This window comes from Triticum urartu, chromosome 3A, assembly GCF_056163025.1.
Source record: "Triticum urartu cultivar PI428250 chromosome 3A, HENAU_Tu73, whole genome shotgun sequence".
Taxonomy (NCBI): Eukaryota; Viridiplantae; Streptophyta; class Magnoliopsida; order Poales; family Poaceae; genus Triticum; species Triticum urartu.
The window spans coordinates 191818778-191831923 of record NC_141875.1 but is presented as its reverse complement, the minus strand read 5'-3'; positions in this window follow the sequence as shown (position 1 = coordinate 191831923).

Sequence of the window (13146 nt, the reverse complement as noted above, 5' to 3'; positions counted from 1 at the left end):
TGGAAAAGCTTTAATCAAGGCGAACTATCAAGGGGTTCCCATTATAGCCCAACCGCGTAAGGGACGCAACAATCCGGGAACATAACACCGATATGACGGAAACTAGGGCGGCAAGAGTGGAACAAAACACTAGGCGAGAGGCCGAGCCTTCCACCCTTTACCAAGTATATAGATACATTAAGATAACATAGCAATATAATGATATCCCAACAAGTAAATAAATGTTCCAACAAGGAACGGCTCCAATCTTCACCTGCAACTAACAACGCTATAAGAAGGGCTGAGCAAAGCGGTAACGTAGCCAATCAACGGTTTGCTAGGACAATGGTAGGTTAGAGGTTCAATCATGCAATTAGGAGGCTGACAAGCAAAAGGTAGGCATCGTAGCAGTGGCAAAGCAAAAGAGCGAGCAAACTAGCATAGCAAAGATAGTAGTGATTTCGAGGGTATGATCATCTTGCCTGCACAGTTGTCAGAGTTGACTGGATCCTCACAAGCAAACTCAATGGGCTCCTCGGTAGTGAACTCGTCTCCCGGCTCTACCCAACAAGACAAATAAGCAACAAGGATACAATCAACCACGTGCAAGACCAAGCAATATGATGAAATGATGACATGCTATGCGGGATGCGATGCGGGATGCAAAATGCAAGATATGACAGGAAATGTATGAACCTGGCCTCAACTTGGAATTCCAAGGGTGCCACTGGATAGAGGGGATGAAATCGCTTGAAAACGGTATAAAGATCATAGGAATCGGAGCTACGGTTTGGAAATGGCGAGCGTTTTACGAAACGAATCGATCTGCGATATACAACAAGTAGGCTCCTAAATGCAACGAAATGAACATGATACAGCCACTAAACATGAAAACAAAATGCATGGCAGTGATGTACACAAGATGGTTAACAAAACACTAGCACTGAGCCATAGGCAAATTCATCCATTAAGAGGTTCAAACAAGCATGGCAAAAATGAATATGCAAAACAGATTCCAGACTTGGTGAAATTGACACTAGCCTGAAATTTCAGATCACGAAGCCCTCTTCGGAGCAGCAAAACAACATGAAACGAAACCTGAACATGCCAAGTAAGAACATGGCATGGAGATACTCAACAAGCTTAACAAAACACCCAAAGTGACCTGGGGCCAAAAGGGTTCACAAAATACTCTACCGAGCTCACGAACATAGCTCGAACGCAATCAGTTTTCAGACTTAGTGAAAACTGAGACATGCAGAAATTTAACTCACGAAGGCATGTAAACGAGCTCGATGCACTCACTACGGTGCAAGTCATGGCAAAGCAAGCATATATCCAGCAAGAAGGCACAATATTCTAGCTACACATGGCAAGAACAAAGGCATAGCATGCATGGAACACTAACGGTAGCATCGGCAAAATCGCAAACAAGTTGACGATCTGCCCAGATTAACAACGAAGCAAAAGTTGAGCTCGATTGAGTCAATCTAGAGCAGTCCACATATGCAAACAAAGACATGGATGGATAGAGCATAACATAAATATCAAAACTCCCTTACTGATCATCCTCAAAAGAGGCATGGATCACTAGGAAACAAGCTGGACATATAGCAGCATGAACTAAAATATCCCAGACTTAGTGAAAATCACTAAGTCCCTGAAATCAGCAATCTCAGGTACCTCTCTTCGCAATCTTGCAAAAGACAACACAGACATCCTAAAAATGCATGGGTGGCACCTCTGGAAAGAAGAAAAAATGCTTAACAATTCATCCCAAAGGGGCACAGGCATATCATGCACGAATTAAACATGGCAAAAATGACAAAAGTGTATGATGAACTAACGGATCTGCAATTTAACTCATGAAGCCTCCTACTAACAGCATTTTGTGAATCAAGATGACCTCAAATACAAATGATGCAATGGAATGAAATGATGTACATGTCGAGGCGAAGATTTTGATATATCATATGCCCAAAACGGAGCTACGGTTGCGGAGATACAAGCAGTCAAAGAATGCATAAAAATCTGGGAGTTAGGGTTTCGGGGGAGAGGGGGTCAACCCAGATCCAGATCCAGCGCACGGAAACCGAGGCACCGCCCGAGTTACTGTAGCAGCCGGAGGAGCTCGCCGGAGCCGGAGCTTGGGGAGGAGGCCGGCGAGGCGGAGCGAGGCCGGCGCGGCGGCGGTCGGCGGCGCCGGCGGCGGCGGCGTCTCGCGGCGGCGCGGCGAGGAGGCGGTGGGGCCGGCGGTGCGGGGGCGAGGAGAGGCGGCGGCGGCGGCGCCGATGCGGGCGGCGGCGGGGCGGCGCCGACGACGAGGGCGGCGGGCGGCGGCGGCCTCGGGCGAAGGAGGAGGCGGGCGGCGGCGATGCGGCCTCGGGCTCCGCGCCGGGGCTGTCGGTGGCGGCGGCGGAGGTGCCACGTGGCGGGCGCGGGTAGGCTGGCGGCGGCGGGCGGACGTTGTCCGGTCGGATCCGGACACGTCCGTTGGTGGGGGGGGGGGTTTGATCTGTTTTTTTTTTGGAGGAGGACGGGGAGGAAGACGAGATCCGAAAAAGGAGGGCCTTTAAATAGGCATAAGTGGAGCTAGGAGAGTCCAAATGAGGTGCGGTTTTCGCCCACGCGATCATGATCGAACGATCTAGGACATGGAGAAGAGTTTGGTGGGTTTTGGGCCAAATTTGGGGGGTGTTGGGCTGCAACACACACGAGGCCTTTTCGGTCCCTCGGTTAACCGTTGGAGTATCAAACGAAGTCCAAATGATACGAAACTTGACAGGCGGTCTACCGGTAGTAAACCAAGGCCGCATGACAAGTCTTGGTCCAATCCGGAAATGTTTGAACCCCACACATGAAAGAAAGCTAGAAATGACCACCGGAGGAGAACGAAGTGCCGGAATGCAAAACGGACAACGGGGAAAATGCTCGAATGCATGAGATGAACATGTATGCAAATGCAATGCACGAGATGACAATATATGAGATGCAAGAAAACGAAAACAACACACGGAGGCAAAGACCCGAACCCGAGAAATAAATATAAGTTAACGCCGGAAACGGCAAGAGTTGGATACAAATATGGACAGTGTATCTGGGGCGTTACAACACTCCACCACTACGAAAAGATCTCGTCCCGAGATCTAGGACTGAAAGAACTCCGGGTACTCAGAACGGAGGTGATCCTCGCGTTCCCAGGTAGCTTCACGATCGGAATGGTGAGACCACTTGACTTTGAGGAATTTGATTGACTTGTTGCGGGTCTTGCATTCAGTCTCTTCAAGAATAGCAACTGGGTGCTCACGATAGGAGAGATCTTCTTGGAGCTCAATGTCCTCGAAGTTGACGGTGCGGTCAGGCGTCTTGAAGCACTTTCGGAGCTGAGAGACATGGAACACATCATGAACATTTGCAAAGTTTGAAGGAAGCTCGAGTTGATAGGCGAGGTCGCCTCTCTTGCTGATAATCTTGAAAGGTCCGACATATCTGGGGGCAAGCTTCCCTTTGATACCGAAGCGACGAGTACCTTTCATAGGAGAGACGCGGAGGTAAACGTGATCTCCGATCTCGAAAGCCAGATCACGATGCTTACTGTCATAGTAGCTCTTCTGGCGGGATTGGGCTGCTTTGAGGTTATCACGAATGACCTTGCACATTTCTTCTGCCTCTGTGATCAGGTCATTACCCAGCAGCTGACGTTCACCGGTTTCAGACCAGTTGAGAGGGGTACGACACTTCTTGCCATATAGAATCTCAAAGGGGGCCTTGCCCGAACTTGCTTGAAAGCTATTGTTATAGGAGAATTCAGCATAAGGAAGACAATCCTCCCACTTCATGCCGAAGGAGATCACACAAGCCCTGAGCATATCTTCAAGAATCTGGTTGACACGCTCGACTTGACCGCTTGTTTGAGGATGGAAAGCAGTGCTGAAGCGGATGCTGGTGCCCATGGCCTTCTGAAAAGAATCCCAAAACTTGGAGGTAAAGATGCTGCCACGGTCTGAAGATATCACTTGAGGAATACCGTGCAGAGAGACAATGCGAGAGGTATAGAGTTCCGCCAATTAAGCTGCAGTGATTGACCCTTTGATAGGCAGAAAGTGAGCCACTTTGGTGAGCTTGTCGATGACAACGAATATAGCATCATTGCCACGCTTGGACTTTGGAAACCCAGTCACGAAGTCCATTTCAATGTGGTCAAACTTCCATTCTGGAATGGCAAGAGGTTGGAGGAGACCTGCTGGCCTTTGGTGTTCTGCCTTCACTCTTCTGCAGACATCACACTCGTTCACGAATTGAGCGATCTCGCGCTTCATTCGAGTCCACCAATAAGCTTGCTTGAGATCCTGATACATCTTCGTACTACCAGGGTGGATGGAGAGGAGAGAGTTGTGAGCCTCGTTCATGATCACTTTACGTAGGTCACCTTTGGGCACAACAATTCGATCCTCGAAGAAGAGAGTGTCCTTTTCATCAAGTCGGTAGCACTTGTACTTGGACTGACTCTTTGCAATACCAATCTTCACCTTCTTCACCATAGCATCAAGAAGCTGGGCTTGGCGAATCTGGTCTTCCAAGGTAGGAGAAACTTGAAGGTTGGCGAGGAAACCTTGAGGAACAATTTGCAGATTAAGTTTGCGGAAAGCTTCACAAAGCTCGGGTTGATAGGGCTTGAGAATCAGACTGTTGCAATATGCTTTTCTGCTCAAAGCGTCAGCAATCACATTGGCCTTGCCTGGAGTATACTCAATACTCGGATTGTACTCTTGAATCATTTCGACCCATCGAGTCTGCCTGAGGTTGAGATTAGGCTGGGTGAATATGTACTTGAGACTCTTGTGATCAGTGAAAATGTCCACTTTCCTTCCCAATAGAAGATGTCTCCAAGTCAACAAAGCGTGCACAACTGCCGCCAACTCGAGATCATGAGTGGGGTAGTTCTTCTCATTAGGCTTCAACTGGCGAGAGGTATAAGCAACAACTTTCTTCTCTTGCATCAGTACAGCACCGAGACCTTGGAGAGAGGCATCACAAAAGACCTCGTACGGTTTGGATTCATCAGGCGGAGTCAGAACTGGAGCAGTGATTAACTTCTCTTTCAAAGTGTTGAAAGCAATATCACACTCCGGAGACCAAACGTACTTGACATGCTTCTGAAGAAGATTTGAGAGAGGTTTGGCGATCTTAGAAAAGTTTTCAACGAATCTTCTGCAATAGCTTGCGAGACCGAGGAAACTGCGGAGTTGCTTCACGTTCTGAGGAGGTTCCCAATTCACAATTGCGGATACCTTCTCGGGATTCACGGAAATGCCCTTGACAGAGATGATATGACCAAGATAAAGAACCTCATCGAGCCAAAATTCGCACTTGGAGAACTTGGCGTAGAACTGATGTTCCCTGAGCTTGTCAAGAACCAAACGCAAGTGCTTGGTATGATCTTCCTTGTTCTTGGAGAAAACCAGAATGTCGTCGAGATAGACTAAAATGAAGTCATTGGTGTAGGCGTTGAAGATGAAGTTCATCATGCGAGAGAACGTCGGAGGAGCGTTGGCGAGGCCAAAAGACATGACGGTGTATTCATATGAACCAAAGCTTGTTCTGAACGCTGTCTTGGGAATATCTTCTTCACGAATGCGAATCTGGTGATAACCCATACGGAGATCAAGCTTGGAGAATACTTGGGCACCCTTGAGTTGTTTGAACAGCTCATTGATGTTGGGAAGTGGGTATTTGTTCTTGATGGTCTTCTTGTTCACTGGACGGTAATCAACACAAAGTCGACTCGAACCATCCTTGTTCTTCACAAAAAGAACACCACAACCCCACGGAGAAGTACTAGGCCGGATAAGACCCAATCTTTCTTGCTCATCGAGTTGTTTCTTCAACTCCTTCAACTCTTCGGGGCCGAGCTTGTAGGGACGTTTGCACACAGGTTCCGTACCGGGCTCAAGTTCAATAACAAATTCAACCGGCCGGTTTGGAGGCATCCCTGGGAGTTCTTCTGGAAAAACGTCTTGATACTCACAAACAACCGGAATCTGCGAAATAGCATCCAATTCACCCTTCTCATTGAGAGAAAACAACCGGATGGTATTATCCCGAGCAGCAAAGACAATTACATCCTCAGACGAATGAGTCAGTTGAATCTGCCTGGCTGCACAATCAAGCTGAGCTTTGTGTTTAGAGAGCCAGTCCATCCCAAGAATAAGATCAATGTCAGAATTACCAAGAACCACCGGAGAAGAGAGAAACTTGCAGTCGCCCAAAGTGATAGTAACATCCGGAACACACACTCGAGATGTCAAGAGGCTGGCCGGAGAGTCAATAGACAACGGTCTCGGCAACATTTGAGTAACAAAATCATGCTTGGAAGCAAAAGGTCTCGAGATGAAACAATGCGATGCACCAGTGTCAAAAAGAACTTTTGCAGGAATATCATTAACAGGAAGTTTACCCATGATCACATCTGAAGAATCCTCTGCCTGAGCTGCATTCACCATGTTGACCTTGGCATGCTTGGGATTGTGCTTGACCATAGCTGTAGTTGCCGATCTGACAGGAGGAGGAGGAGGAAGACGCCTCTGGTTGGTACACTTGTTGGCATAGTGACCCTTCTGTTGGCACTTGTTGCACGTGACCTCAGAAAGCGGACGGTGATACGGAGCACTCGATCTTGGAGCTTGAGACGAAGTCTTGTTCTGGAAGCCTGGGTTGGGTGGGTGGGAGAAACCACTGCCACCTTTGCTCTTCTGCTGATACGGCTGACGGAACGGAGGAGGAAGCCAATACTTCTGCTGCTTGGCCACTTGAGTAGAGGAAGACGGAGTAACATCTCTGGCACGCTTCCTGGAAGCATCACACCTCAACTGAGCAGCCTCTTGCTTCAGTGCCATGTTGTAGAACTCATCGTATCTCAAGGGCTCGAAGAGGACAAGAGCGAGCTGAATATCTTCTCTGAGACCACCCCTGAACTGGTATATCATGCTCTTCTCATCAGGAACATCCTGCTTGGCAAAACGGGCGAGCTTCTGGAACAACTTGTTGTAGTCATAGACAGACAAAGAGCCTTGCTTCAGATTGCGGAATTCTTCACGCTTACTTTCAACCACACTTTGAGGAATGTGATGGGCGCGGAAATCTTGACGGAAATCATCCCAAGTGATCAAACGTCCACCTCTGGAATCCTTGTACTGCTGGAACCACTCTGCAGCCTGATCTTTGAGTTGGAAGGAAGCGAATTTCACAAAGTCCTCAGGCCTGACGTTGCTGCACTCGAAATGCTTGCCCAGATCCACTAGCCAATCGTCAGCATCGGTAGCCTCAACACAATTGCTGAACGTCTTTGGACTATTTGCGAGGAACTGGTTCAGAGTAGCAAAATGGTTCTAATTGCTGCCTTGATTCCCTTGACTGCCTTGATTGCGCTCTTGGAGGATTTGCATGATCAACTGTGTGTTTGCATTAGTAGCGGCCATCACAACTTGCCATGCTTCCAGAGGAGGCGGAGGTGGAGGCGGGTCAGGATTCGGAGTCGTGCGCGTTGGAGGAGCCATCCTGAACAGGTTGACTACCATTAGCACACAAATAGACAAATATTGAAGCTGAATCCAACGGAATGAAAATTGCAACATAAAGTCTTCACATCCGAACAAAATGAACGAATGCACTTCTCTTGAAGTGGTCACATATTCCTAAATTGCGAAGCCATGAAGAATCAGGTAGAAGGAGTACATCAACGAGGGATGGAGTCAACATATGACGTCGAAGCAAAACGAATGCCACAACTCGAAATAAAACCAAGGGTTGGCTTGCGGAATAAGCCGGAACAAATACATGATAGAAATTTCGTCCGAAGTTTTCGTGGTGGGACCTACACGGGCTCGATCGTACAGCACCATCATGTACAAGGCAGTGCACATGACATACGAAGCGTCCCCGAGTCAGCATAGCCAAGGACTCTTTAAGACACAACGAGACCACTGTAAAATCGACCGTGAATAGGCGAACCACTAGACGTCGAACCCCAATTTCATATCATACATCTGTCGGAAAGATATCCTAAGGCTACTTGAATTCCCACCTATGAAATTCCCGAAATTTTCCCGGTTATGCAATCAGGTGTTGGGGATACAGGGGAGCATAATATCTCACTCAAGCTAGCAATCCTACATCCAGCTGTATCCATCCTTCAACACATAACCAAGAAACCTTCGAAAACCATCTATCTCAACCTTCGAAAAGCATCCGTTATACAAGTTATGGCGATACTCCCGAACTCCCGCCCCAGTACTGGGTGGCGTCGAGGTTATCTCACCAATGAACTGCATAAAGGAGATTTTCGATGTCGCGCACAAATCTCAAGTATACCAGAATTGCAACGATAAAATTGTGACGACAACACCTCGGAGCTCAACTCCCCATGACACTGCCACAACCCCTAAAGACAGGAGGCACCAAGAACAATGTTCTCGTCACAAAACCATCGAAACAAAACCAAGATACTCGCGTGATCCTAAATTTTTTTTTTGTGAAATTTGAGAAGAGAAGAGTCAAAACTCTACGTCAGGATGCCTTACCAGAGTGATGAGGAGACTGGGAAGTAAAAATAATTCCTAAACTCTCCGATATATAATTCCTAAGTGACTCAAAACAATTTTTCTAGACACAACTCGGCTGCTAAAAACGATCAAGCAATGGGGCTCCTAAGGTCGGGGAAGGCTCTGATTACCAACTTGTAACGCCCTCGATGTGGCTATATCTCCCACGTGTCGAGGCACGACTTAGAGGCATAACCGCATTGAAAGCAATGTCGCAAGTCGGGAAATCATTACACATCCCATGTACACAAATAATATAAAGGGGAGAAACGTAGTTGGCTTACACTCGCCACGTCACATCAAAGTACATAAATAACATCCATCATACAAATCACTCATGGCCCGACTACGGTGCCAAAATAGAAAAGACCCCCAACATGCGACAAGGCCCTGAATCGACAACCCCAACTAGGCACCACTACTGATCATCCGGAAAAGACACGTAGTATCGCTGAGAGTCCTCGTCGAACTCCCACTTGAGCTCGTAATCGTCAACCGGAGCAGAAACACCTGGACCTGCATCTGGAGTTGTAGTATCTGTGAGCCACAGGGACTCAGCAATCTCACACCCACGCGATCAAGACTATTTAAGCTTATAGGACAGGTACGGCAATATAGGTGGAGCTGCAGCAAGCGACTAGCATATATGGTGGCTAGCTTATACGCAAATGAGAGCGAGAAGAGGAGGCGAAGCACGAGCGAGAAGCTAAAGGAACATCCTGCGCAAGCATAACTCCAACACCGTGTCCACTTCCCGGACTCCGCCGAGAAGGGGCCATCACGGTAACACACACGGTTGATTCATTTTAATTAAGTTTAGTTAAAGTTATCTACAACCGGACATTAACAAATTCCCATCTGCCCATAACCGCGGGCACGGCTTTCGAAAGATCAATCCCTGCAGGGGAGTCCCAACTTAGCCCATAACAAGCTCTCACGGTCAACGAAGGAATAGACCTCCACCCAAGACACACCGATCAGACTCGGTATCTCGGTACAACAAGATGATTCGACAGGTTAAAACAAGTCCAGCAACACCGCCCGAATGTGCCGACAAATCCCGATAGGAGCTGCACATATCTCTTTCTCAGGGCACACTCAGATGAGCAATCCGTACAACTAAAACCAGCCCTTGAGTTTCCCCGAGGTGGCGCTGCACAGGGCTCTAGTTCGGACCAACACTCAGAGGAGCACTGGCTCGTGGGGGGCTAAAATAAAGATGACCCTCGGGCTCCGGAAACCCAAGGGAAAAGGGGGTAGGCGGCAAATGATAAAACCAATGTTGGGCATTGCTGGAAAAGCTTTAATCAAGGCGAACTATCAAGGGGTTCCCATTATAGCCCAACCGCGTAAGGGACGCAACAATCCGGGAACATAACACCGATATGACGGAAACTAGGGCAGCAAGAGTGGAACAAAACACTAGGCGAGAGGCCGAGCCTTCCACCCTTTACCAAGTATATAGATACATTAAGATAACATAGCAATATAATGATATCCCAACAAGTAAATAAATGTTCCAACAAGGAACGGCTCCAATCTTCACCTGCAACTAACAACGCTATAAGAAGGGCTGAGCAAAGCGGTAACGTAGCCAATCAACGGTTTGCTAGGACAATGGTAGGTTAGAGGTTCAATCATGCAATTAGGAGGCTGACAAGCAAAAGGTAGGCATTGTAGCAGTGCCAAAGCAAAAGAGCGAGCAAACTAGCATAGCAAAGATAGTAGTGATTTCGAGGGTATGATCATCTTGCCTGCACAGTTGTCAGAGTTGACTGGATCCGCACAAGCAAACTCAATGGGCTCCTCGGTAGCGAACTCGTCTCCCGGCTCTACCCAACAAGACAAACAAGCAACAAGGATACAATCAACCACGTGCAAGACCAAGCAATATGATGAAATGATGACATGCTATGCGGGATGCGATGCGGGATGCAAAATGCAAGATATGACAGGAAATGTATGAACCTGGCCTCAACTTGGAATTCCAAGGATGCCACTGGATAGAGGGGATGAAATCGCTTGAAAACGGTATAAAGATCATAGGAATCGGAGCTACGGTTTGGAAATGGCGAGCGTTTTACGAAACGAACCGATCTGCGATATACAGCAAGTAGGCTCCTAAATGCAACGAAATGAACATGCTACAGCCACTGAACATGAAAAAAAAATGCATGGCAGTGATGTACACAAGATGGTTAACAAAACACTAGCACTGAGCCATAGGCAAATTCATCCATTAAGAGGTTCAAACAAGCATGGCAAAAATGAATATGCAAAACAGATTCCAGACTTAGTGAAATTGACACTAGCCTGAAATTTCAGATCACGAAGCCCTCTTCAGAGCAGCAAAACAACATGAAACGAAACCTGAACATGACAAGTAAGAACATGGAATGGAGCTACTCAACAAGCTTAACAAAACACCCAAAGTGACCTGGGGCCAAAAGGGTTCACAAAATACTCTACCGAGCTCACGAACATAGCTCGAACGCAATCAGTTTTCAGACTTAGTGAAAACTGAGACATGCAGAAATTTAACTCACGAAGGCATGTAAACGAGCTCGATGCACTCACTACGGTGCAAGTCTTGGCAAAGAAAGCATATATCCAGCAAGAAGGCACAATATGCTAGCTACACATGGCAAGAACAAAGGCATAGCATGCATGGAACACTAACGGTAGCATCGGCAAAATCGCAAACAAGTTGACGATCTGCCCAGATTAACAACGAAGCAAAAGTTGAGCTCGATTGAGTCAACCTAGAGCAGTCCACATATGCAAACAAAGACATGGATGGATAGATCATAACATAAATATCAAAACTCCCTTACTTATCATTCTCAAAAGAGGCATGGATCACTAGGAAACAAGCTGGACATATAGCAGCATGAACTAAAATATCCCAGACTTAGTGAAAATCACTAAGTCCCTGAAATCAGCAATCTCAGGTACCTCTCTTCGCAATCTTGCACAAGACAACACACACATCCTAAAAATGCATGGGTGGCATCTCTGGAAAGAAGACAAAATGCTTAACAATTCATCCCAAAGGGGCACAGGCATATCATGCACGAATTAAACATGGCAAAAATGACAAAAGTGTATGATAAACTAACGGATCTGCAATTTAACTCACGAAGCCTCCTACTAACAGCATTTTGGGAATCAAGATGACCTAAAATGCAAATGATGCAATGGAATGAAATGATGTACATGTCGAGGCGAAGATTTTGATATATCATATGCCCAAAACGGAGCTACGGTTGCGAAGATACAAGCAGTCAAAGAATGCATAAAAATCTGGGAGTTAGGGTTTCGGGGGAGAGGGGGTCAACCCAGATCCAGATCCAGCGCACGGAAACCGAGGCACCACCCGAGTTACTGTAGCAGCCGGAGGAGCTCGCCGGAGCCGGAGCTTGGGGAGGAGGCCGGCGAGGCGGGGCGAGGCCGGCGCGGCGGCGGTCGGCGGCGCCGGCGGCGGCGGCGTCCCGCGGCGGCGCGGCGAGGAGGCGGTGGGGCCGGCGGTGCGGGGGCGAGGAGAGGTGGCGGCGGCGGGGCGGCGCCGGCGACGAGGGCGGCGGGCGGCGGCGGCCTCGGGCGAAGGAGGAGGCGGGCGGCGGCGATGCGGCCTCGGGCTCCGCGCCGGGGCTGTCGGTGGCGGCGGCGGAGGTGCCACGTGGCGGGCGCGGGTAGGCTGGCGGTGGCGGGCGGACGTTGTCCGGTCGGATCCGGACACGTCCGTCGGTGGGGGGGGGGGGGTTTGATCTATTTTTTTTTTGGAGGAGGACGGGGAGGAAGACGAGATCCGAAAAAGGGGGGCCTTTAAATAGGCATAAGTGGAGCTAGGAGAGTCCAAATGAGGTGCGGTTTTCGCCCACGCGATCGTGATCGAACGATCTAGGACATGGAGAAGAGTTTGGTGGGTTTTGGGCCAAATTTGGGGGGTGTTGGGCTGCAACACACACGAGGCCTTTTCGGTCCCTCGGTTAACCGTTGGAGTATCAAACGAAGTCCAAATGATACGAAACTTGATAGGCGGTCTACCGGTAGTAAACCAAGGCCGCATGACAAGTCTCGGTCCAATCCGGAAATGTTTGAACCCCACACATGAAAGAAAGCTAGAAATGGCCACCGGAGGAGAACGAAGCGCCGGAATGCAAAACGGACAACGGGGAAAATGCTCGAATGCATGAGATGAACATGTATGCAAATGCAATGCACGAGATGACAAGATATGAGATGCAAGAAAACGAAAACAACACACGGAGGCAAAGACCCGAACCCGAGAAATAAATATAAGTTAACGCCGGAAACGGCAAGAGTTGGATACAAATATGGACAGTGTATCTGGGGCGTTACACCGCGCACAAATTATCAAGCACTCAAACCCCTAATGCATCAATCTCCTCATCATTCATGGGTTTAACCGCTGCAAGATTACGAATAGTCTCTAAGGCACGCTCCGCCTCCAAATCTAACATATCATTCACCGAATTGGAGATCTCACTATCAGTAACACCTAGTGTAACTCCCAATTGATTTGCATTATTGATAATCTCCTCAT